The 22,500-nt window shown below is 50.3% G+C and overlaps 1 protein-coding gene across 3 annotated transcripts in view; it reads left to right on the plus strand.

Moving 5' to 3' along the window:
- LOC127911372 (RNA binding protein fox-1 homolog 3-like) overlaps positions 1-22,500 on the plus strand; it is a 1,085,108-nt gene that overhangs the window by 433,426 nt on the left and 629,182 nt on the right. The gene's annotated exons all lie outside the window — the stretch shown is intronic.

Genomic DNA, 22,500 nt, shown 5'->3' on the forward strand with positions numbered 1-22,500 from the left:
GAGATATAGAGATATAACAGTGGAGATATATATATAGAGAGATATAACAGTGGAGATATATATATAGAGAGATATAAGTCTGTAAGTCGCTCGGGGTATGTCTCTATCAGTTTTGCACATCGAGAGACTGACATTTTTTCCCTTTTTTTCCCATTCCTCCTTGCAAAACAGCTCGAGCTCAGTGAGGTTGGATGGAGAGCATTTGTGAACAGCATTTTTCAGTTATATCCACAGATTCTCGATTGGATTCAGGTCTGGACTTTGACTTGGCCATTCTAACACCTGGATATGTTTCTTTTTGAACCATTCCATTGTAGATTTTGCTTTATGTTTTGGATCATTGTCTTTTTGGAAGACAAATCTCTGTCCCAGTCTCAGGTCTTTTGCAGACTCCATCAGATTTTCTTCCAGAATGGTCCTGTATTTGGCTCCATCCATCTTCCCATCAATTTTAACCATCTTCCCTGTCCCTGCTGAAGAAAAGCAGGCCCAAACCATGATGCTGCCACCACCATGTTTGACAGTGGGCATGGTGTGTTCAGGGTGATGAGCTGTGTTGCTTTTACGCCAAACATAACATTTTGCATTGTTGCCAAAAAGTTCAATTTTGGTTTCATCTGACCAGAGCACCTTCTTCCACATGTTTGGTGTGTCTCCCAGGTGGCTGGGATATCTTTATGGATATCTTTAAGAAATGGCTTTCTTCTTGCCACTCTTCCATAAAGGCCAGATTTGTGCAATATACGACTGATTGTTGTCCTATGGACAGAGTCTCCCACCTCAGCTGTAGATCTCTGCAGTTCATCCAGAGTGATCATGGGCCTCTTGGCTGCATCTCTGATCAGTCTTCTCCTTGTATGAGCTGAAAGTTTAGAGGGATGGCCAGGTCTTGGTAGATTTGCAGTGGTCTGATACTCCTTCCATTTCAATATTACAGTGCACAGTGCTCCTTGGGATGTTTAAAGCTTGGGAAATCTTTTTGTATCCAAATCCGGCTTTAAACTTCTTCACAACTGTATCTCGGACCTGCCTGGTGTGTTCCTTGTTCTTCATGATGCTCTTTGCGCTTTTAACGGACCTCTGAGACTATCACAGTGCAGGTGCATTTATATGGAGACTTGATTACACACAGGTGGATTGTATTTATCATCATTAGTGATTTAGGTCAACATTGGATCATTCAGAGATCCTCACTGAACTTCTGGAGAGAGTTTGCTGCACTGAAAGTAAAGGGGCTGAATAATTTTGCACGCCCAATTTTTCAGTTTTTGATTTGTTAAAAAAGTTTCAAATATCCAATAAATGTCGTTCCACTTCATGATTGTGTCCCACTTGTTGTTGATTCTTCACAAAAAAATACAGTTTTATATCTTTATGTTTGAAGCCTGAAATGTGATGGCAAAGTTCAAGGGGGGCGAATACTTTCGCAAGGCACTGTATATAGAGATATAACAGTGGATATATATATATTGAGAGAGATATAACAGTGGAGATGGAGGGACAACAGAAGAGATAAAAGAGAAGACCAGAGAGAGTGTGAGGTATGGAGATGGATATAGAGTAGGAGATTCATTTAGGCTGTGTTTGGACATGGCGAGCGTCTCTGTGTGTTCAGTTGATTGAGTTGCTGTTTGAGTTGAGAGGTATTTAGTTGAAGAAGTGATAACATACTTCATAGGGAGGGAGGGAGGGAGGGGTCTTGTCTCAGTGCTGCATCATTGCTTACTGATCCAAAGTCAGTTATTAGTCATTGGCAATCTCTCTCTTTCTTTCTTTTCTCCCTCTCTCTCTCTCTCTCTCTCTCTCTCTCTCTCTCTCTCTCTCTACTCTCCTCCCTCTCTCTCTCTCTCTCTCTCTCTCTCTCTCTCTCTCTCTCTCTCTCTCTCTCTCTCTCTCCTCTCTCTCTCTACTCTCCCTCTCTCTCTACTCTCTCTCTCTACTCTCTCTCTCTCTCTCTCTCTCTCTCTCTCTCTCTCTCTCTCTCTCTCTCTCTCTCTCTCTCTCTCTCTCTCTCTCTCTCTCTCTCTCTCTCTCTCTCTCTACTCTCCCCTCTCTCTCTCTCTCTCTCTCCTCTCTCTCTATCTCTCTCTCTCTCTGTCTCTCTCTCTCTCTCTCTCTCTCTCTCTCTCTCTCTCTCTCTCTCTCTCTCTCTCTCTCTCTCTCTCTACTCTATCTCTCTCTCTCTCTCTCTCTCTCTTTCTCTCTCTCTCTCTCTCTCTCTCTCTCTCTACTCTCTCTCTCTACTCTCCCACTCCACTGATCCATTGTGCTTAATATCTTTGAGTTCTCACGTCCTTCAGCTCTCACAATATAAACTTTTAGTCTCTCTCTCTCTCTCTCTCTCTCTCTCTCTCTCTCTCTCTCTCTCTCTCTCTCTCTCTCTCTCTCTCTCTCTCTCTCTCTCTCTCTCTCTCTCTCTCTCTCTCTCTCTGTCCATCTTTAAAGCCTGAAGTTACACAGATCCTCTCCTACTTGTCCTTTCCTTGTTATCCCCTCCTCCTCCCCCTCCTCCTCCCCCTCCTCCTCCTCTTCCTCCTCCTCCTCCTCCTCATCCTCATCCTCCTCCTCCTCCTCCTCCTCCTCATCCCCCATTCCACCATGTTTTGAAAGCAAGCAATGTACTCCCGTCCACGTCTGGAACACAAATATTAGTTTTACATCATCATGGTTTGAGACTGATTAGACCTCATTAACATTGGGTGGGTGTTTTTTGTATGTGTGTGTTGGGGGTTAGTTGTGGAATAGTGAAGAGGGTTGATGGAAGATTCCCACTGGACACAGACTAGTGTTGCACAGCACACCGAAACCTTGGTACTTTTTACCATACTAGAACATGAAAAACAGGTTTGGTAGTAGAATCAGAATTTATTTTGATACTTCTGTCAAATGAGTCTCACATCATCTATTGATTGAGACCCTGTCTGTCCACCAGGATAGCCAATGTCTCATTACAGCGTGAGAGCTCCGTTCCTGCTCCACTTACTCATTGCTAGCTATAGTCTGTCCTGATGAATCACTGAACTCATTGGGAGTCTGGACTGTATCATGTTATCTCCTCTCTCATACTGACTCTAGTCTGTCCTGAGGAACCACTGAACTCATTGGGAGTCTGGACTGTATCATGTTATCTCCCCTCTCATACTGACACTAGTCTGTCCTGAGGAACCACTGGGAGTCTGGACTGTATCATGTTAACTCCCCTCTCATACTGACTCTAGTCTGTCCTGAGGAACCACTGGGAGTCTGGACTGTATCATGTTATCTCCCCTCTCATACTGACTCTAGTCTGTCCTGAGGAACCACTGAACTCATATTGGAGTCTGGACTGTATCATGTTATCTCCCCTCTCATACTGACTCTAGTCTGTCCTGAGGAACCACTGGGAGTCTGGACTGTATCATGTTAACTCCCCTCTCATACTGACTAGTCTGTCCTGAGGAACTACTGGGAGTCTGGACTGTATCATGTTATCTCCCCTCTCATACTGACTCTAGTCTGTCCTGATGAACCACTGGGAGTCTGGACTGTATCATGTTATCTCCCCTCTCATACTGACTCTAGTCTGTCCTGATGAACCACTGAACTCATTGGGAGTCTGGACTGTATCATGTTATCTCCCCTCTCATACTGACTCTAGTCTGTCCTGATGAACCACTGGGAGTCTGGACTGTATCATGTTATCTCCCCTCTCATACTGACTCTAGTCTGTCCTGATGAACCACTGAACTCATTGGGAGTCTGGACTGTATCATGTTAGCTCCCCTCTCATACTGACTCTAGTCTGTCCTGATGAACCACTGAACTCATTGGGAGTCTGGACTGTATCATGTTATCTCCCCTCTCATACTGACTCTAGTCTGTCCTGAGGAACCACTGGGAGTCTGGACTGTATCATGTTATCTCCCCTCTCATACTGACTCTAGTCTGTCCTGATGAACCACTGAACTCATTGGGAGTCTGGACTGTATCATGTTATCTCCCCTCTCATACTGACTCTAGTCTGTCCTGATGAACCACTGAACTCATTGGGAGTCTGGACTGTATCATGTTATCTCCCCTCTCATACTGACTCTAGTCTGTCCTGAGGAACCACTGGGAGTCTGGACTGTATCATGTTATCTCCCCTCTCATACTGACTAGTCTGTCCTGAGGAACCACTGGGAGTCTGGACTGTATCATGTTAACTCCCCTCTCATACTGACTCTAGTCTGTCCTGAGGAACCACTGGGAGTCTGGACTGTATCATGTTATCTCCCCTCTCATACTGACTCTAGTCTGTCCTGATGAACCACTGAACTCATTGGGAGTCTGGACTGTATCATGTTATCTCCCCTCTCATACTGACTCTAGTCTGTCCTGATGAACCACTGAACTCATTGGGAGTCTGGACTGTATCATGTTATCTCCCCTCTCATACTGACTCTAGTCTGTCCTGAGGAACCACTGGGAGTCTGGACTGTATCATGTTATCTCCCCTCTCATACTGACTCTAGTCTGTCCTGAGGAACCACTGGGAGTCTGGACTGTATCATGTTATCTCCCTCTCATACTGACTCTAGTCTGTCCTGATGAACCACTGAACTCATTGGGAGTCTGGACTGTATCATGTTATCTCCCTCTCATACTGACTCTAGTCTGTCCTGATGAACCACTGAACTCATTGGGAGTCTGGACTGTATCATGTTATCTCCCCTCTCATACTGACTCTAGTCTGTCCTGAGGAACCACTGGGAGTCTGGACTGTATCATGTTATCTCCCCTCTCATACTGACTCTAGTCTGTCCTGATGAACCACTGAACTCATTGGGAGTCTGGACTGTATCATGTTATCTCCCCTCTCATACTGACTCTAGTCTGTCCTGATGAACCACTGAACTCATTGGGAGTCTGGACTGTATCATGTTATCTCCCCTCTCATACTGACTCTAGTCTGTCCTGAGGAACCACTGGGAGTCTGGACTGTATCATGTTATCTCCCTCTCATACTGACTCTAGTCTGTCCTGATGAACCACTGAACTCATTGGGAGTCTGGACTGTATCATGTTATCTCCCCTCTCATACTGACTCTAGTCTGTCCTGATGAACCACTGAACTCATTGGGAGTCTGGACTGTATCATGTTATCTCCCTCTCATACTGACTCTAGTCTGTCCTGAGGAACCACTAGGAGTCTGGACTGTATCATGTTATCTCCCCTCTCATACTGACTCTAGTCTGTCCTGATGAACCACTGAACTCATTGGGAGTCTGGACTGTATCATGTTATCTCCCCTCATACTGACTCTAGTCTGTCCTGATGAACCACTGAACTCATTGGGAGTCTGGACTGTATCATGTTATCTCCCCTCTCATACTGACTCTAGTCTGTCCTGATGAACCACTGAACTCATTGGGAGTCTGGACTGTATCATGTTATCTCCCCTCTCATACTGACACTAGTCTGTCCTGAGGAACCACTGGGAGTCTGGACTGTATCATGTTAACTCCCCTCTCATACTGACTCTAGTCTGTCCTGATGAACCACTGGGAGTCTGGACTGTATCATGTTATCTCCCCTCTCATACTGACTCTAGTCTGTCCTGATGAACCACTGAACTCATTGGGAGTCTGGACTGTATCATGTTATCTCCCCTCTCATACTGACTCTAGTCTGTCCTGATGAACCACTGAACTCATTGGGAGTCTGGACTGTATCATGTTATCTCCCCTCTCTCATACTGACTCTAGTCTGTCCTGAGGAACCACTGGGAGTCTGGACTGTATCATGTTATCTCCCCTCTCATACTGACTCTAGTCTGTCCTGATGAACCACTGGGAGTCTGGACTGTATCATGTTATCTCCCCTCTCATACTGACTCTAGTCTGTCCTGATGAACCACTGAACTCATTGGGAGTCTGGACTGTATCATGTTATCTCCCCTCTCATACTGACTCTAGTCTGTCCTGATGAACCACTGAACTCATTGGGAGTCTGGACTGTATCATGTTATCTCCCCTCTCTCATACTGACTCTAGTCTGTCCTGAGGAACCACTGGGAGTCTGGACTGTATCATGTTATCTCCCCTCTCATACTGACTCTAGTCTGTCCTGAGGAACCACTGGGAGTCTGGACTGTATCATGTTATCTCCTCTCTCATACTGACTCTAGTCTGTCCTGAGGAACTACTGGGAGTCTGGACTGTATCATGTTATCTCCCCTCTCATACTGACTCTAGTCTGTCTGTCCTGAACCACTGGGAGTCTGGACTGTATCATGTTATCTCCCCTCTCATACTGACTCTAGTCTGTCCTGATGAACCACTGAACTCATTGGGAGTCTGGACTGTATCATGTTATCTCCCCTCTCATACTGACTCTAGTCTGTCCTGAGGAACCACTGGGAGTCTGGACTGTATCATGTTATCTCCCCTCTCATACTGACTCTAGTCTGTCCTGAGGAACCACTGGGAGTCTGGACTGTATCATGTTAACTCCCCTCTCATACTGACTAGTCTGTCCTGAGGAACCACTGGGAGTCTGGACTGTTTCATGTTAGCTCCCCTCTCATACTGACTCTAGTCTGTCCTGAGGAACTACTGGGAGTCTGGACTGTTTCATGTTAACTCCCCTCTCATACTGACTCTAGTCTGTCCTGAGGAACCACTGGGAGTCTGGACTGTTTCATGTTAGCTCCCCTCTCATACTGACTCTAGTCTGTCCTGAGGAACTACTGGGAGTCTGGACTGTTTCATGTTAACTCCCCTCTCATACTGACTCTAGTCTGTCCTGAGGAACTACTGGGAGTCTGGACTGTTTCATGTTAACTCCCCTTTCATACTGACTCTAGTCTGTCCTGAGGAACCACTGAAGTCACTGAGAGGCTGTGCTGTATCACCAGTTATGCTGTTTTTCTCCATTTCCGCCTGACTGAAGTGCCCAAAGTAGACGGCCTGTTGCTCAGGCCCCGAAGCCAGGATATGCAGATAATTGGTACCATTGGACATAAAAACACTCTGACGTTTGTAGAAATGTTAAAAGAATGTAGGAGAATATAACACAATAGATATGGTAGGAGAAAATCCAAAGAAAAACCAATCTGAATTTTTTTTTTTTGAGGGCCCATGCTCTTCCAATGTAAGCATTATGGAAAAAATGTAATCTAGCTCCCAGTATGCAATTCCTCTGGCTTCCACTGGATGTCAGTAGTCTTTGTTCAAGGTTTCAGGCTTGTTTCTTCCCAAACGAGTAAGAATAATGAGTTTAACTACAGGAACACAGACTTGGAAATCAATCTATGTGTGCGAGATGAAGAGGACGCACACCTTGGAACATATTTCTTTCTGTATGAAATACTATAGTTTAATGACATTTTAGGGTATCTGAGGATTAAATAAAAATGTTTTTTGACTTGTTTTAACCTCTCTGGGATAGGCGGGACGCAAATGTCCCACCTGGCCAATTGCCAGGGAAAATGCAGAGCGCCAAATTCAAATAAAATACTATAAAATTCAAACTTTCATTAAATAACACATTTAAGATACTCAATTAAAGCTACACTCATTGTGAATCCAGCCAACATGTCAGGTTTTAAAAAGGAGAAATCATAAGAAACTATTATCTGATGACAGCACAGCAGTAAACAAACTGCTGACTGCTGATAACTAGCAGATTATTGTTCACACATCAACCAGAGGATTAAAGGACATGGAAATATGTGGCTTGTTTTGGTGATCGGTGGCTGTTTTGGAGGGGGAGTGGTTTCTCTTCTCCTAGGCAATCAGCAATTAGTACAGGGAGGTGTGCTCTTTACCTCTGTTGGTGTTAGTACTTCTGCATCTCGTGGTTTCTCAGCGGCAGCTGTAAGCGATGGTCGTGTCAGTGGCGGTTTCTTCTGCCAAACTAAGACAGTCGCTGAAAGAAAGGCGGGTTCTGCCGAGTTATCCTGGCGAGTTTTTCGAGGAAGGCTCCACACCACTCTCGCACTTGAATATATTTCCTAGTATTTTTGTTTAGCTTTGGCAACTATTTGTGTGCTTTCTGTACCTGTTCGCTTCTCTCTCTCTCTGTAGGCTTTACAGATGCTCCCCACCCTTATAAGTTAGTGTACTATGCGCACACAACCCATGTGGAATTCTGGGTATCTGGCATCATTTGGAACTGCCGATCTGTGAAGAAGAGTTCATCTCAGTTTATGTTGCCCTTCAGTCCCTTGACATTGTGGCCCTGACGGAGACATGGATAACCTCATAGAACACTGCTACTCCAGCTGCTCTCTCTTCATCTGTTTTCTCTAGTCCAAGTGCATCTGGTCGTCTCAGGGGTGACACAGGTCTACTCATTTCTCTAAAGTGGAGATTTTCCATTTTCTCCCTCCTCACCTGTCCATCCACCTCAGTTCAATTCCATGCTGTCACTGTCACTTGTCCACTCAAGCTTAACATTGTTGTCATCTATTGCCCACCAGGTGCCCTTGGAGAGTTCCTCAATGATCTTGACACCTTAATAAGCTAATTTCCTGACGATGACTCACAGCTCTTCACACTTGATGACGTCCGTCTTCGCTTCATTTCTTTTCAACTCTCTCTTTCCCCTCCTTGCCTCCTTTGACCTCAACCTTTCCCGGTCTCCTCCCACTCACAAGGCAGCAATACACTTGACCGTTATATTTACTAGAGGCTGCTCGTCTACTAATCTCACTGCAACCCCCCTCCAGGTCTCTAATCTTTGTTGCTTTTTGTCTTTCCTCCAACCCTAGCCACTCAGCCCCCTCCAGACAGTCATGTACCATCACAAAATTCTCTCTCTCTCCCACTACTCTCTGCTAAACCCTTCTCCCTTATGTCTTCTGATTCTGCCTATTCAACCCTACTCTCCTCCCTTTCCGGCATTAGTATGACGGCCCTTCCCTTCTGGTCGTGGCTGAGTGACTCATTGTGAGTTTACAGAATAGGGCTGTGGCCAGCTGAGAGAAAATGGAGGAAAACTCAACTTTGGGAGGACCTATCATCCTTTCACTACCTCCTCTCTATGTTTCTCTTCCTTTGTAGCTGCTCTCCTCTGTGTCACTCTCCACACTGCCAAAGTTGACTCTCTCTCATCTGTTCTCATCCTCCTAGATCAATCCACTGCCTTCAACACCGTGAACTAGCACATCCTCCTCTCCACCCTCTCAGGGCTGGGTGTCTCAGGTTCTATCAGATCCTCCTCTCCACCCTCTCAGGGCTGGGTGTCTCAGGCTCTATCAGGTCCTCCTCTCCACCCTCTCAGGGCTGGGTGTCTCAGGCTCTATCAGGTCCTCCTCTCCACCCTCCTCAGATCCTCTCCACCCTCTCTCAGGGCTGGGTGTCTCAGGCTCTCAGGCTCTACCCTCAGGGCTGGGTGTCTCAGGCTCCTCCTCTCAGGGCTGGGTGTCTCAGGCTCTATCAGATCTCCTATCACCCTCCTCAGGGCTGGGTGTCTCAGGCTCTACTCTCCACCCTCTCAGGGCTGGGTGTCTCAGGCTCTATCAGATCCTCCTCTCCACCCTCTCAGGCTCTAGGGCTGGGTGTATCAGGCTCATCCTCCTACTCCCACCCTCTCAGGGCTGGGTGTCTCAGGCTCTATCAGGTCCTCCTCTCCACCCTCTCAGGGCTGGGTGTATCAGGCTCTATCTCCTCCTCTCCACCCTCTCACTGGGTGTCCTCTCCTCCTCCTCTCCACCCTCTCAGGGCTGGGTGTCTCAGGCTCTATCACACCCTCTCAGGGCTGGGTGTCTCAGGCTCTATCACATCCTCCTCTCCACCCTCTCAGGGCTGGGTGTCTCAGGCTCTATCACATCCTCCTCTCCACCCTCTCAGGGCTGGGTGTATCAGGCTCTATCAACTCTATCAAGTCCTACTCTCCACCCTCTCAGGGCTGGGTGCCTCAGGCTCTATCAGGTCATCCTCTCCACCCTCTCAGGGTTAGGTGTCTCAGGCTCTATCAGGTCTTCCTCTCCACCCTCTCAGGGCTGGGTGTCTCAGGCTCTATCAGGTCCTCCTCTCCACCCTCGCAGGGCTGGGTGTCTCAGGCTCTATCAGGTCCTCCTCTCCACCCTCTCTGGGCTGGGTGTCTCAGGCTCTATCAGGTCCTCCTCTCCACCCTCTCAGGGCTGGGCGTCTCAGGCTCTTTCAGGTCCTCTCCACCCTCTCAGGGCTGGGCATCTCAGGCTCTATCAGATCCTCCTCTCCACCCTCTCAGGGCTGGGTGTCTCAGGCTCTATCAGGTCCTCCTCTCCACCCTCTCAGGGTTAGGTGTCTCAGGCTCTATCAGGTCCTCCTCTCCACCCTCTCAGGGCTGGGTGTCTCAGGCCCTATCAGGTCCTCCTCTCCACCCTCTCAGGGCTGGGCGTCTCAGGCTCTATCAGATCCTCCTCTTCACCCTCTCAGGGCTGGGCGTCTCAGGCTCTATCAGATCCTCCTCTCCACCCTCTCAGGGCTGGGTGTCTCAGGCTCTATCAACTATATCAAGTCCTCCTCTCCACCCTCTCAGGGCTGGGTGCATCAGGCTCTATCAGATCCTCCTCTCCACCCTCTCAGGGCTGGGTGTAAGGCTCTAACTATTCCTTTCCACCCTCTCAGGGCTGGGTGCCTCCTCTATCAGGTCATCCTCTCCACCCTCTCAGGGTTAGGTGTCTCAGGCTCTATCAGGTCTTCCTCTCCACCCTCTCAGGGCTGGGTGTCTCAGGCTCTATCAGGTCCTCCTCTCCACCCTCGCAGGGCTGGGTGTCTCAGGCTCTATCAGGTCCTCCTCTCCACCCTCTCTGGGCTGGGTGTCTCAGGCTCTATCAGGTCCTCCTCTCCACCCTCTCAGGGCTGGGCGTCTCAGGCTCTTTCAGGTCCTCTCCACCCTCTCAGGGCTGGGCATCTCAAGCTCTATCAGATCCTCCTCTCCACCCTCTCAGGGCTGGGTGTCTCAGGCTCTAGCCTCCTCTCCACCCTCTCAGGGTTATGTCTCAGGCTCTATCAGGTCCACCTCAGGGCTTCAGGCCTCGACCCTCTCAGGGCTGGGCGTCTCAGATGCTCCTTCACTCCCAGGGCTGGGCGTCTCAGGCTCTAAGATCCTCCTCTCCACCCTCTCAGGGCTGGGTGTCTCAAAGTCCTCCTCTCCACCCTCTCAGGGCTGGGTGCATCAGGCTCTATCAGGTCCTCCTCTCCACCCTCTCAGGGCTGGGTGTCTCCCTATCAACCAGATCGTGCAAAGAAGCTTGTCGTGACCCTGGACAACACCCTGTCGTTCTCTGCAAACATCAAAGCACTGATTCGCTCCTGCAGGTTCATGCTCTACAACATCTGTAGAGTACAACCCTACCTCACACAGGAAGTGGCGCAGGTCCTAATCCAGGCACCTGTCATCTCCCATCTGGCCTAATGCAACTCGCTGTTGGCTGGGCGTTTGTGCCATCAAACCCCTGAAACTGCAGCCTGCTTGGTTTTCAACCTTCCCAAGTTCTCCCATGTCACCCTGCTCATCTGCATACTCCACTGGCTTCCAGTCGAAATTGGCATCCACTACAAGACCATAGTGCTTGCCTGTGGAGCAGCAAGAGGAGCTGCCCTTCCCTACATTCAGACGATGCTCAAACCCTTCACCCCAACCCGAGCACTCTGTTCTGCCACCTCTGGTGTCTTGGCCCTCTTCTCTTCTCTGTCCTGACAACCCAATTGTGTACCCAGCTTCTCCCCGAAGCTAGGACAGTGGAACCCCTGCCCAACCTTCTTAAAACACCTGAAACCCTACCTCTTCAAAGAATATCTACTTCCTGTGTTCCAGCAAAATGAAGGCAGTTTAATCACAATTTTACAAAAATTACATTGCATTTCACAACAGATTTCCAAACACATTATGTGTGTGTGCGTGCACTCAGGCCACTACTCTACTACCACATATCTACAACAAGATCCATGTGTACATGTGTGTGTATATATAGTGCAAATCTTACTGTGTGTGTGTGTGTGTGTGTGTGTGTGTGTGTGTGTGTGTGATTCAAAGTCATCACAAGGAATTTTTTTGACGAAATGACGTGGACACTACGTTGATTCAACCAGTTTTCGCCCAGTCGGTTAACTCATTTACGTATTCATTTTGCTTATTTTAGCAGACACTTGTATCCAGAGTGACTTACAGTTAGAGGTGGAGAGCTGGAGGGGCGGAGGAGGAGGAGGAGGAGAGCTGGAGGAGGGAAGGAGGAGAGCTGGAGGAGAGGAGGATGAGAGCTGGAGGAGAGGAGGAGGAGACCTGGAGGAGAGGAGGAGGAGAGCTTGAGGGGAGGAGAGCTGGAGGAGAAGAGCTCTAGCTCTCCTCCCCTCATGCTCTCCTCCTCCTTCCCTCCAGCTCTCCTCCTCCTCTCCTCCAGCTCTCCTCCTCTCTCCTACTCTCCTCCTCCTCTCCTCCAGCTCTCCTCCTTCTCTCCTCCAGCTCTCTCCTCCTCTCCCCCAGCTCTAAATCGAGGGAAGGAGAGCTGGAGGAGAGGAGGAGAAGAGCTGGAGGAGAGGAGGAGAAGAGCTGGAGGAAAAGAGCTGGAGGAGAGGAGGAGGGGAGCTGGAGGAGAGGAGGAGGAGAGCTGGAGGAGAGGAGGAGAAGAGCTGGAGGAAAAGAGCTGGAGGAGAGGAGGAGGGGAGCTGGAGGAGAGGTGGAGGAGAGCTGGAGGAGAGGAGGAGAGCTGGAGGAGAGGAGGAGAGCTGGAGGGGTGGAGGTGAGAAGAGCTGGAGGAGAGGAGTAGAGCTGGAGGAGAGGAGTTGAGCTGGAGGAGAGGAGGGGAGAGCTGGAGAGATGGAGGGGAGGAGGAGAGCTGGAGGGGTGGAGGAGAGCTGGAGGGTGGAGGAGAGCTGGAGGAGAGGAGGAGAGCTGGAGGGGTGGAAGTGAGAAGAGCTGGAGGAGAGGAGTAGAGCTGGAGGAGAGGAGTTGAGCTGGAGGAGAGGAGGGGAGAGCTGGAGGGTGGAGGGGAGGAAGAGAGCTGGAGGAGAGGAGGAGAGCTGGAGGAGAGGAGGAGAGCTGGAGGGGTAGAGGTGAGAAGAGCTGGAGGAGAGGAGTAGAGCTGGAGGAGAGGAGTTGAGCTGGAGGAGAGGAGGGGAGAGCTGGAGAGATGGAGGGGAGGAGGAGAGCTGGAGGGATGGAGGAGAGCTGGAGGGTGGAGGAGAGCTGGAGGAGAGGAGGAGAGCTGGAGGGGTGGAGGTGAGAAGAGCTGGAGGAGAGGAGTAGAGCTGGAGGAGAGGAGTTGAGCTGGAGGAGAGGAGGGGAGAGCTGGAGGGGTGGAGGGGAGGAAGAGAGCTGGAGGAGAGGAGGAGAGCTGGAGGAGAGGAGGAGAGCTGGAGGGGTGGAGGGGTGGAGGAGAGCTGGAGGAGAGGAGGAGAGCTGGAGGAGAAGAGGACTGCTGGAGGGGTGGAGGAGAGCTGGAGGAGAGGAGGAGAGCTGAAGTAGTGCAATGTTGGTTCTAAATACTCAGAGGGATTTTTCCTAAACTTTTTAATCTGCATATATTAGCCCTAACCAGCCTCTCAACCTCTCTGTGAACCCACTCCACAGTGTATTAACTCATCCCTTAATTCACCTCTTTCTCATTATGGTACATACAAAAAGCCTTGCGTCTTTAGAGATTATTCAGCCAAACACTGTTGAAAAAGATTTCCGATAGTTTTGCCACACTCAACGCTACCGATAGTGTAGCTCTAGGGATGACCCTAACCCTAACCCTAACCCTAACCCTAACCCTAACCCTAACCTGGCGATGTTCTGTGTCCTCATACCATTCAGGCAATTATTGGAGAGGTCAGAATAAACTGCTCAGGACATAGAGATGTGAGAGGAGTCGTGTTGTTCCTTTAGTGACAGAGACATCTAGGGGATCTGCCTGATCATTACAGAGGAATCCACCGTGTACAACACTCTGGGGTGAAGTCTTCCACCTCGGGATAGGACCAGCTTCTCCTCCTCCATTCCTACCCTTAACCATTAGTGGGGGAAATGCAAAACTGATCCAAGATCAGTATCTCAGTGGCGACTCTGCCTTGTACACCCTTGCTGCAGCGTCAGTGTCAGCTGGGGCGGGTGTTGCTCCTCTGTCAGCCACCAGATGGCGGTTGTAGACAAGGGTTTGGAGATTTGAGGAAAATGTTGTTTGCTCTGTAAAGCGTTCCTTCAAACACATGCAGACCTTTACCAACAGACCTTTACCAACAGACCTTTACCAACGGACCTTTACCAACGGACCTTTACCAACGGACCTTTACCAACAGACCTTTACCAATAGACCTTTAGCAACAGACCTTTACCAACAGACCTTTACCAACAGACCTTTACCAACAGACCTTTACCAACAGACCTTTACCAACAGACCTTTACCAACGGACCTTTACCAACGGACCTTTACCAACAGACCTTTACCAACAGACCTTTACCAACAGACCTTTACCAACAGACCTTTACCAACAGACCTTTACCAACAGACCTTTACCAACAGACCTTTACCAACAGACCTTTACCAACAGACCTTTACCAACAGACCTTTACCAACAGACCTTTACCAACAGACCTTTAACCCTTTACCACAGACCTTTACCAACAGACCTTTACCAACAGACCTTTACCAACAGACCTTTACCAACAGACCTTTACCATAAACAGACCTTTACCAACAGACCTTTACCAACAGACCTTTACCAACAGACCTTTACCAACAGACCTTTACCAACAGACCTTTACCAATAGACCTTTACCAATAGACCTTTACCAACAGACCTTTACCAATAGACCTTTACCAACAGACCTTTACCAATAGACCTTTACAGACCTTTACCAACAGACCTTTACCAACAGACCTTTACCAACAGACCTTTACCAACAGACCTTTACCAACAGACCTTTACCAACAGACCTTTACCAACGGACCTTTACCAACGGACCTTTACCAACAGACCTTTACCAACAGACCTTTACCAACAGACCTTTACCAATAGACCTTTACCAACAGACCTTTACCAACAGACCTTTACCAACAGACCTTTACCAACAGACCTTTACCAACAGACCTTTACCAACAGACCTTTACCAACAGACCTTTACCAACAGACCTTTACCAACAGACCTTTACCAACAGACCTTTACCAACAGACCTTTACCAATAGACCTTTACCAACAGACCTTTACCAATAGACCTTTACCAACAGACCTTTACCAACAGACCTTTACCAACAGACCTTTACCAACAGACCTTTACCAACAGACCTTTACCAACAGACCTTTAGACCTTTACCAACAGACCTTTACCAACAGACCTTTACCAACAGACCTTTACCAATAGACCTTTACCAACAGACCTTTACCAACAGACCTTTACCAACAGACCTTTACCAACAGACCTTTACCAACAGACCTTTACCAACAGACCTTTACCAACAGACCTTTACCAACAGACCTTTACCAACAGACCTTTACCAACAGACCTTTACCAACAGACCTTTACCAACAGACCTTTACCAACAGACCTTTACCAACAGACCTTTACCAATAGACCTTTACCAACAGACCTTTACCAACAGACCTTTACCAATAGACCTTTACCAACAGACCTTTACCAACAGACCTTTACCAATAGACCTTTACCAACAGACCTTTACCAACAGACCTTTACCAACAGACCTTTACCAACAGACCTTTACCAACAGACCTTTACCAACAGACCTTTACCAACAGACCTTTACCAACAGACCTTTACCAACAGACCTTTACCAACAGACCTTTACCAACAGACCTTTACCAATAGTCTGGCAGATCGTAGTCCTTTACATTCAATTCTGAAAACAAGGACTTCATGTTACATCATTCATATTATAGGGGAGTACATACTAGTGACCTATGTCACGCTGGTATTGTGCATGTCATTATTGAATACCTCAACGGAATCATGTGTGTGTTACATTACTTGGCCCTATCACCCCTGCACAGCTGTACATGTCTTTGTTTGTGCACAAGTGGTCACACACGTGTGTGTGTGTGTGTGTGTGTGTGTGTGTGTGTGTGTGTGTGTGTGTGTGTGTGTGTGTGTGTGTGTTCAATTGTGTGAAAACAAGTGGGTCAGTGTTACTCCCTGGGTGAGCCAGGAGAACATCATTGGTGGGCCAGGAGAACAGTTGTAGGGTAGAGAGTAGAGACAACCCCTGCTTGGTGAGCCAGGAGAACAGTTGTAGGGTAGAAAGTAGAGACAACCCCTGCTTGGTGGGCCAGGAGAACAGTTGTAGGGTAGAGAGTAGAGACAACCCCTGCTTGGTGGGCCAGGAGAACAGTTGTAGGGTAGAGAGTAGAGACAACCCCTGCTTGGTGGGCCAGGAGAACAGTTGTAGGGTAGAGAGTAGAGACAACCCCTGCTTGGTGGGCCAGGAGAACAGTTGTAGGGTAGAGAGTAGAGACAACCCCTGCTTGGTGGGCCAGGAGAACAGTTGTAGGGTAGAGAGTAGAGACAACCCCTGCTTGGTGAGCCAGGAGAACAGTTGTAGGGTAGAGAGTAGAGACAACCCCTGCTTGGTGGGCCAGGAGAACAGTTGTAGGGTAGAGAGTAGAGACAACCCCTGCTTGGTGGGCCAGGAGAACAGTTGTAGGGTAGAGAGTAGAGACAACCCCTGCTTGGTGGGCCAGGAGAACAGTTGTAGGGTAGAGAGTAGAGACAACCCCTGCTTGGTGGGCCAGGAGAACAGTTGTAGGGTAGAGAGTAGAGACAACCCCTGCTTGGTGGGCCAGGAGAACAGTTGTAGGGTAGAGAGTAGAGACAACCCCTGCTTGGTGGGCCAGGAGAACAGTTGTAGGGTAGAGAGTAGAGACAACCCCTGCTTGGTGGGCCAGGAGAACAGTTGTAGGGTAGAGAGTAGAGACAACCCCTGCTTGGTGGGCCAGGAGAACCGTTGTAGGGTAGAGAGTAGAGACAACCCCTGCTTGGTGGGCCAGGAGAACAGTTGTAGGGTAGAGAGTAGAGACAACCCCTGCTTGGTGGGCCAGGAGAACAGTTGTAGGGTAGAGAGTAGAGACAACCCCTGCTTGGTGGGCCAGGAGAACAGTTGTAGGGTAGAGAGTAGAGACAACCCCTGCTTGGTGGGCCAGGAGAACAGTTGTAGGGTAGAGAGTAGAGACAACCCCTGCTTGGTGGGCCAGGAGAACAGTTGTAGGGTAGAGAGTAGAGACAACCCCTGCTTGGTGGGCCAGGAGAACAGTTGTAGGGTAGAGAGTAGAGACAACCCCTGCTTGGTGGGCCAGGAGAACAGTTGTAGGGTAGAGAGTAGAGACAACCCCTGCTTGGTGGGCCAGGAGAACAGTTGTAGGGTAGAGAGTAGAGACAACCCCTGCTTGGTGGGCCAGGAGAACAGTTGTAGGGTAGAGAGTAGAGACAACCCCTGCTTGGTGAGCCAGGAGAACAGTTGTAGGGTAGAGAGTAGAGACAACCCCTGCTTGGTGGGCCAGGAGAACAGTTGTAGGGTAGAGAGTAGAGACAACCCCTGCTTGGTGGGCCAGGAGAACAGTTGTAGGGTAGAGAGTAGAGACAACCCCTGCTTGGTGGGACAGGAGAACAGTTGTAGGGTTGTAGAGAGTAGAGACAACCCCTGCTTGGTGGGCCAGGAGAACAGTTGTAGGGTAGAGAGTAGAGACAACCCCTGCTTGGTGGGCCAGGAGAACAGTTGTAGGGTAGAGAGTAGAGACAACCCCTGCTTGGTGGGCCAGGAGAACAGTTGTAGGGTAGAGAGTAGAGACAACCCCTGCTTGGTGGGCCAGGAGAACAGTTGTAGGGTAGAGAGTAGAGACAACCCCTGCTTGGTGGGCCAGGAGAACAGTTGTAGGGTAGAGAGTAGAGACAACCCCTGCTTGGTGGGCCAGGAGAACAGTTGTAGGGTAGAGAGTAGAGACAACCCCTGCTTGGTGGGCCAGGAGAACAGTTGTAGGGTAGAGAGTAGAGACAACCCCTGCTTGGTGGGCCAGGAGAACAGTTGTAGGGTAGAGAGTAGAGACAACCCCTGCTTGGTGGGCCAGGAGAACAGTTGTAGGGTAGAGAGTAGAGACAACCCCTGCTTGGTGGGCCAGGAGAACAGTTGTAGGGTAGAGAGTAGAGACAACCCCTGCTTGGTGGGCCAGGAGAACAGTTGTAGGGTAGAGAGTAGAGACAACCCCTGCTTGGTGGGCCAGGAGAACAGTTGTAGGGTAGAGAGTAGAGACAACCCCTGCTTGGTGGGCCAGGAGAACAGTTGTAGGGTAGAGAGTAGAGACAACCCCTGCTTGGTGGGCCAGGAGAACAGTTGTAGGGTAGAGAGTAGAGACAACCCCTGCTTGGTGGGCCAGGAGAACAGTTGTAGGGTAGAGAGTAGAGACAACCCCTGCTTGGTGGGCCAGGAGAACAGTTGTAGGGTAGAGAGTAGAGACAACCCCTGCTTGGTGGGCCAGGAGAACAGTTGTAGGGTAGAGAGTAGAGACAACCCCTGCTTGGTGGGCCAGGAGAACAGTTGTAGGGTAGAGAGTAGAGACAACCCCTGCTTGGTGGGCCAGGAGAACAGTTGTAGGGTAGAGAGTAGAGACAACCCCTGCTTGGTGGGCCAGGAACAGTTGTAGGGTACAGTTGTAGGGAGAGTAGAGACAACCCCTGCTTGGTGGGCCAGGAGAACAGTTGTAGGGTAGAGAGTAGAGACAACCCCTGCTTGGTGGGCCAGGAGAACAGTTGTAGGGTAGAGAGTAGAGACAACCCCTGCTTGGTGGGCCAGGAGAACAGTTGTAGGGTAGAGAGTAGAGACATCCCCTGCTTGGTGGGCCAGGAGAACAGTTGTAGGGTAGAGAGTAGAGACAACCCCTGCTTGGTGAGCCAGGAGAACAGTTGTAGGGTAGAGAGTAGAGACAACCCCCCCTGCTTGGTGGGCCAGGAGAACAGTTGTAGGGTAGAGAGTAGAGACAACCCCTGCTTGGTGGGCCAGGAGAACAGTTGTAGGGTAGAGAGTAGAGACAACCCCTGCTTGGTGGGCCAGGAGAACAGTTGTAGGGTAGAGAGTAGAGACAACCCCTGCTTGGTGGGCCAGGAGAACAGTTGTAGGGTAGAGAGTAGAGACAACCCCTACTTGGTGGGCCAGGAGAACAGTTGTAGGGTAGAGAGTAGAGACAACCCCTGCTTGGTGGGCCAGGAGAACAGTTGTAGGGTAGAGAGTAGAGACAACCCCTGCTTGGTGGGCCAGGAGAACAGTTGTGGGGTAGAGAGTAGAGACAACCCCTGCTTGGTGAGCCAGGAGAACAGTTGTAGGGTAGAGAGTAGAGACAACCCCTGCTTGGTGGGCCAGGAGAACAGTTGTAGGGTAGAGAGTAGAGACAACCCCTGCTTGGTGGGCCAGGAGAACAGTTGTAGGGTAGAGAGTAGAGACAACCCCTGCTTGGTGGGCCAGGAGAACAGTTGTAGGGTAGAGAGTAGAGACAACCCCTGCTTGCGACTTTAACCGCTGCATTTATTACCATGCATTATGAATGATCCTCATTACTGCTTACAAAGCCATCGTCTGTCTCCTCCTGCTGCAGGGAGAGAAAGGAGGACATGAGAAGAGTGAGAGGAAAGATAGCAGGTATGAGTGAGTGAAGGCAGAGGAGAGAGTGAGGAGAGAGAGAGAGAAGGCAGAGGAGAGAGGGAGGAGAGAGAGGGAAGGCAGAGGAGAGAGGGAGGAGAGAGAGAGAGAAGGCAGAGGAGAGAGGGAGGAGAGAGAGGGAAGGCAGTGGAGAGAGGGAGGAGAGAGAGGGAAGGCAGAGGAGCGAGGGAGGAGAGAGAGAGAGAGAAGACAGAGGAGAAAGGGAGGAGAGAGAGAAGGCAGAGGAGAAAGGGAGGAGAGAGAGAGAGAAGGCAGAGGAGAGAGGGAGGAGAGAGAGGGAAGGCAGTGGAGAGAGAAAGGAGAGAGAGGGAAGGCAGTGGAGAGAGGGAGGAGAGAGAGGGAAGGCAGAGGAGGGAGGGAGGAGAGAGAGAGAGAAGGCAGAGGAGAAAGGGAGGAGAGAGAGAGAGAAGGCAGAGGAGAAAGGGAGGAGAGAGAGAGAAGGCAGAGGAGAAAGGGAGGAGAGAGAGACAGAAGGCAGAGGAGAGAGGGAGGAGAGAGAGAGGAGAGAGAGAGAGAGAAGACAGAGGAGAAACGGAGGAGAGAGAGAGAGAAGGCAGAGGAGAAAGGGAGGAGAGAGAGAGAAGGCAGAGGAGAAAGGGAGGAGAGAGAGAGAAGGCAGAGGAGAGAGGGAGGAGAGAGAGAGAAGGCAGAGGAGAAAGGGAGGAGAGAGAGAGAGAAGGCAGAGGAGAAAGGGAGGAGAGAGAGAGAGAAGGCAGAGGAGAAAGTGAGGAGAGAGAGAGAAGGCAGAGGAGAAAGGGAGGAGAGAGAGAGAGGAGGCAGAGGAGAAAGGGAGGAGAGAGAGAGAAGGCAGAGGAGAAAGGGAGGAGAGAGAGAGAAGGCAGAGGAGAAAGGGAGGAGAGAGAGAGAGAAGGCAGAGGAGAGAGGGAGGAGAGAGACAGAAGGCAGAGGAGACAGGGAGGAGAGAGACAGGAGGCAGAGGAGAGAGGGAGGAGAGAGAGAGAAGGCAGAGGAGAGAGAGAGGAGAGAGAGAGAGAAGGCAGAGGAGAAAGGGAGGAGAGATAGAGAAGGCAGGGGAGAGAGTGGGAGAGAGGGAGGAGAGATAGAGAGAAGGCAGAGGAGAGAGGGAGGAGAGAGACAGAAGGCAGAGGAGAGAGGGAGGAGAGAGAGAGAGAAGACAGAGGAGAAAGGGAGGAGAGAGAGGGAAGGCAGTGGAGAGAGGGAGGAGAGAGAGAGAGAAGACAGAGGAGAGAGGGAGGAGAGAGAGGGAAGGCAGTGGAGAGAGGGAGGAGAGAGAGAGAGAAGACAGAGGAGAGAGGGAGGAGAGAGAGGGAAGGCAGAGGAGAAAGGGAGGAGAGAGAGAGAAGGCAGAGGAGAAAGGGAGGAGAGAGAGGGAAGGCAGAGGAGAAAGGGAGGAGAGAGAGGGAAGGCCGTGGAGAGAGGGAGGAGAGAGAGAGAAGACAGAGGAGAGAGGGAGGAGAGAGAGAGAGAAGACAGAGGAGAAAGGGAGGAGAGAGAGGGAAGGCAGTGGAGAGAGGGAGGAGAGAGAGGGAAGGCAGAGGAGGGAGGGAGGAGAGAGAGAGAGAAGGCAGAGGAGAAAGGGAGGAGAGAGAGGGAAGGCAGAGGAGAAAGGGAGGAGAGAGAGAGAAGACAGAGGAGAAAGGGAGGAGAGAGAGGGAAGGCAGAGGAGAAAGGGAGGAGAGAGAGAGAAGGCAGAGGAGAAAGGGAGGAGAGAGAGAGAGAAGGCAGAGGAGAAAGGGAGGAGAGAGAGAGAAGGCAGAGGAGAAAGGGAGGAGAGAGAGAGAAGGCAGAGGAGAAAGGGAGGAGAGAGAGAGAGAAGGCAGAGGAGAGAGTGAGGAGAGAGAGAGAGAAGGCAGAGGAGAGAGTGAGGAGAGAGAGAGAGAAGGCAGAGGAGAAAGGGAGGAGAGAGAGAGAGAAGGCAGAGGAGAGAGGGAGGAGAGAGAGGGAAGGCAGTGGAGAGAGGGAGGAGAGAGAGGGAAGGCAGAGGAGGGAGGGAGGAGAGAGAGAGAAGGCAGAGGAGAAAGGGAGGAGAGAGAGCGAAGACAGAGGAGAAAGGGAGGAGAGAGAGGGAAGGCAGAGGAGAAAGGGAGGAGAGAGAGAGAAGGCAGAGGAGAAAGGGAGGAGAGAGAGGGAAGGCAGAGGAGAGAGGGAGGAGAGAGAGAGAGAAGACAGAGGAGAAAGGGAGGAGAGAGAGGGAAGGCAGAGGAGAGAGGGAGGAGAGAGAGAGAGAAGGCAGAGGAGAAAGGGAGGAGAGAGAGGGAAGGCAGAGGAGAAAGGGGGGAGAGGGAGAGAGAAGACAGAGGAGAAAGGGAGGAGAGAGAGGGAAGGCAGAGGAGAGAGGGAGGAGAGAGAGAGAGAAGGCAGAGGAGAAAGGGAGGAGAGAGAGGGAAGGCAGATGAGAAAGGGGGGAGAGAGAGGGAAGGCAGTGGAGAGAGGGAGGAGAGAGAGAGAAGGCAGAGGAGCGAGGGAGGAGAGAGAGAGAGAGAAGACAGAGGAGAAAGGGAGGAGAGAGAGAGAGAAGATAGAGGAGAAAGGGAGGAGAGAGAGAGAAGGCAGAGGAGAAAGGGAGGAGAGAGAGAGAGAAGGCAGAGGAGAAAGGGAGGAGAGAGAGAGAGAAGACAGAGGAGAAAGGGAGGAGATAGAGAGAGAAGGCAGAGGAGAAAGGGAGGAGAGAGAGAGAAGGCAGAGGAGAGAGTGGGAGAGAGGGAGGAGAGAGAGAGAGAAGGCAGAGGAGAAAGGGAGGAGAGAGAGAGAAGGCAGAGGAGAAAGGGAGGAGGGAGAGAGAAGGCAGAGGAGAGAGGGAGGAGAGAGAGAGAAGACAAAGGAGAAAGGGAGGAGAGAGAGAGAGAAGGCAGAGGAGAAAGGGAGGAGAGAGAGAGAAGGCAGAGGAGAGAGTGGGAGAGAGGGAGGAGAGAGAGAGAGAAGGCAGAG

The sequence above is a fragment of the Oncorhynchus keta genome, chromosome 24, assembly GCF_023373465.1.
Source record: "Oncorhynchus keta strain PuntledgeMale-10-30-2019 chromosome 24, Oket_V2, whole genome shotgun sequence".
In the NCBI taxonomy this organism is placed as follows: domain Eukaryota; kingdom Metazoa; phylum Chordata; class Actinopteri; order Salmoniformes; family Salmonidae; genus Oncorhynchus; species Oncorhynchus keta.